The following is a 4592-nucleotide window of genomic DNA, read 5'->3' on the forward strand; positions in this document are numbered from 1 at the left end:
TTGGGGATCAATTTTGTCTCTGCCAGAGCTAACCTGTGTGGTATCCTACTGTTCCCAATGAAAGCTTGCTTGTACAGATTGATAAGATATAGTCGGTAGAATGTTAGCTTCTTGTACCAATATCTACCAATCAAGTCTCTTCCAGGTGCTTTTCCATCCTGGAGATTCTAGATCACAGTTGCAAGAGTTTCACCATCAATGTTGTGTCTTGGATGTAACGCAGGAGCAATAACATTTTCGGATTTCTTCCAGCCACAGAGCATCTTGGTTAAACTCCTTCTCTTCACTCCAGATTTTCCTTCAGAAGGAGTCTATGTTTTCTCGTGAAGGAGCTTCCGTGATGCTTGCGGCTCCGCCTCTCATGTCCCAGTATACTGCTACCTGGTTGCGGTTAAATTTTTTGTTTATTGTTCTTCTTTCAATTATTCTCTTATGATGTCGGAGCTTTTCACTGACAGCTTTTAGCTCCTGCTTGAGGGTAATCAGTTTGCAAGTGAGTGTCCTCATTTTGCTGTCTCCAAACATTATTTCTATCACCTTCTTTACTTTCTGTGGGTGGGACGTATAGCGATTTGCTCGTTTGCATGCAGTAAGCTTCATTACATGACTGGTGGTCTTCCATAAAACAGTTATCTTTTTTTTCTGTCTTCAAAACCCATGATGGTACTTTCTTTGTTATTTCGGTTTTGTTTACTTTTTGAATATCGTCCATGTACTGTTTTACAGTAGTAGTCAGAGCATAGAGACAGGCGTTAAACTGCCGGTATGTGGGTTCCTCACACAGTTGTAAATACTCATCACCAAATTCGTTGACGGCTTTTAATACCGTATCTGGTAGGTTTTTACTTACTTTGGTAGAGAATACTCTCTCCTCGAAGGAGTCCTTCAAAGCCAGAGTTATTTTTTCTCGGAAAATTTCAGTAAGGGCACACATTTAACCGGCATATAATCCTGACTACTACTACTACTACTACTACTACTACTACTACTACTACTATTACTACTACTACAATAATCGCAGCGGTTGTGCCTGCTGTTTACCATAGTCGTAGTAGGATGACAGTGGTCAGTTACTTGAACCAGTAATGTAGTTTGGCTGATAGGCACCATGGAATCTGTTGGAAAGTCGCTAGCTGCGAAACCACGTAATGGTCTTATATCATTCACGTTTCCGTTTTTGTTTACAGAGTTGGGAAGAAGGTTAATTTTCGATTTTTTAATAAAGCTACTGTTACTAACCTTCTTTTTATGTTCCACAAATGTTGCTTGTTGACGTAGTTACCTCGTAGTAAAATGATTTGATTCTGGAAGCAGATTGTCCCAATATGATTTCAGTGGATTTCATATAGCCAACAGTGGGGTTTTGTTTCACTTTTAAGTAGCAGTTAAATAGATCATTATTCAATTCATAACTCCAAGAGAAATGAGTTTTGTAGTTAAGGTTTCTTCTGTAACTACAGCTAGAAAGAATTTGCTTATCTGTTGTGCTGTTGTTTTCGTTTTGTTCCTCGGTTGTGTTGTTGTTGATGTTGTGTCTAGCTATGTTGTTTGTAGTAACTCTCTGCATGCTAAATTCAAGTTTCAGACGAAAATCACTACGAATAAAAGCCTCCCTCAGTCAATTCATCTGAAGATTAACCAGTTATTTAACAAGGCTGATAGTTGTGGCTCCAAAGTTGGAGATAGTATTCATCATATTTTCGATAGTCTCCCACGCCAAATACGCGACTTGTCGCTTCGAGTTATGTATGTATGTATGTATGTATGTATGTATGTATGCATGCATGGTTGCCACAGTAACGGAGTATGTACAATACATATTAATTAGAAAGGTCCATATATTTCAATGATCATTTATCTCATTTTGCTTTTTATCCTAAACCGAAGTCGTAAATTGTGTGTTTAAATATAGTTGTTGTCCATTAAAGCTGCTTTTAAACATTGATAAAATCATATCTTATAGATCTATAACATGATATCCATAACAGTGCAAATACATTATATGTATAAAAAGAGTTCTTTGCAATAAATGTATATTAATGTCGCAGAGCGTTATTTGCAATGAAAAAGCTGTTTAATGTGCTTTGATGTATTGATGGATTTTGTATAAAACAGTAAATAATAATCAGCGTCAGAGAAATGTAATGGCTTACGTCAGAAAAATCAGAAAATATAATTGAGGAATCTGAATTTGTTTATTTCCACGATCTAATCAACGACTTGTTTAAAACTATATATTCTCTAATGTGTTTGCCCCTTTGACAAGGTTGCTGAAACATTTTGATACCAACCTGCAACAGACAGCCCCTGGGTTTATTATAAAACGTCTTACTGAAAGTAATCAAAATTAAAAATTTCAGTAAAAATTTCAGGTTAATTCATGCTTGAAATACTATTTTAATAATGATAAAGTTATTTTATGAAATTGTTAATTGTTTTCAAATTTAATGAGAACAAAGTCTATATTTTAACACACATATAGAAACAAAATACTAAGGAAGATTTGACTGTTATTTCTTGCAGATTCTGATGGTTTCGTCACCAGGGACTCTCTCTCTCATTGACTCATATGAATAAAGTTGTGTGATGTGGTAGTAATGTGAATTCTAACGTTTCGGATATGGCCTTTCTTCAACGATAAATGATGTAAGATAAATGTTATTCAATAAAAAAAGAACTATGGAAGTAGAATGTATTGCGTTATCTATTCGGTATTAGAGTACTGGGATAAGTTATAAATTACAGACAAAACAAAAAAACAAGCGAGAATCTGTATTATTAGGCAGTATTAATGCTAGAAGCAAATGTCAACTCATCATTGATGTGGCATTAGTTGACATTAAGCTGAGTGAACAATTCTATTTTGGATTCTCGTCAACTGAAGAAAACGGGTTTCACATCCATCTCAATACAGGCGTGAACCGACCAATGAATTTGATAGAAGGTTTACTTAATATTGATTTTAAATTCTGGCATAAGGCCAGCAAGTTCAGGTGAGTGCACAACTGGTACATATTTTATCGAACCCAAAATGGTGAAAGACTAAGTTGACGTCGACGAAATTTGAACTCAGAACGTAAAGACAGACGAAATGCCGCTAAGCATTTTGCCTGGCCTGCTGACGATTCTTATTTCTTTATTGCCCACAAGGCGCTAAACATAGAGGGGAAAAACAAGGATAGACAAAGGGAGTAAGTCGATTATATTTACCCCAGTGCGTAACTAATACTAAATTTATCGACCCTGAAAGGATGAAAGGCAAAGTCGACCTCGGCGGAATTTGAACTCAGAACGTAACGGCAAACGAAATACCGCTAAGCATTTCGCCCGGCGTGCTAACGATTCTGCCAGCTCGCCGCCTTAGATTTCGTTTGCCTGCTAACAATTTTGCCAACTCGTCGCCTTAAAGATTTACAAAGTATAAACATAACTTACTTTATATGGACACAAAAATATACTGGTAAACATACCTGCGTGCATACATATATGCGTGTACATACATGATTACCTAAATATATGCACATATATTGATGTATATCACGTGATCACGTAACAGAATAGACTATCAGATGTTGTTACACATCACTGGCCACAATGTACTTTGCATTGTTTTATCCTTCAAATTAAGTCATCCCGCTGAGTAGGCGAGCATGCTAACACTCCACCTTGATCAAAAGCGAGAGTAGAGCAACGTGAAATGAATTGTCATCTCAAAAATGCAACGCGCCGCCCGGTCTGGGATTCGAACCTACGATCTAGCGATCGTGAGTGCAACAGCCTGACCACTTGGTTCACATAGTTTGGTAGCATCTATACTATAAAATGCAGATTTTCTGTGTGTGTGTGTGTGTGTGTGTGTGTGTGTGTGTGTGTGTGTGTGTGTGTGTGTGTGTGTGTGTGTGTGTGTGTGTGTGTGTGTGTGTATGTTTAAAATTCATACATTTACACAATTCCAAATTTCTTGGATTAAACAATCGCAATTAATATTCTAAATGCAATTTGTTAGGTCACTGCGTCATTTTTTCACTCCAAAAATGTCCTAATAATGAATAAAATCCATAAAACTACAGAAGTAAACATTTTCTCCCTAATAAAATCTAATTTCCTCTTTCTAATACAAATCCTTTCAACTCCTACATTCTCTTATGAACCTTTACGAACAATCCAACAACAAATACAAAAAGATCAAAACTGAAACAATCGCATTTCGATACTGTAATGACAGATACCAAAACTACATACAAAATTACTTTGCCCCTCTAAAATTAACTATTTCTATTCCTCTTACACATCGTTTCAATTGCTACTTTCTCTAAAAGACAAAGAAACGAAGGAGAGTGAGAGTCAAATAAACAGACACACTACCAATCATAATCAAAATCGTACGGGTGTTAATCTGAAATTTGAACAATCTTTTTTAAAACACTTTTACTTACTAACATCTTTTTTATTTAGTGTGTGTGTTGCCCATATATATATATACACTTAAGACTTAGTTGTGGGTTGGCAGTTTGATCGGCAGAGGTCATTGTTATTATTATTTATTTATTATTATTATTATTTTGAATTTTTCCCACAACGGCGGCTTCGGG

Source organism: Octopus bimaculoides, chromosome 11 (genome assembly GCF_001194135.2).
Source record: "Octopus bimaculoides isolate UCB-OBI-ISO-001 chromosome 11, ASM119413v2, whole genome shotgun sequence".
In the NCBI taxonomy this organism is placed as follows: domain Eukaryota; kingdom Metazoa; phylum Mollusca; class Cephalopoda; order Octopoda; family Octopodidae; genus Octopus; species Octopus bimaculoides.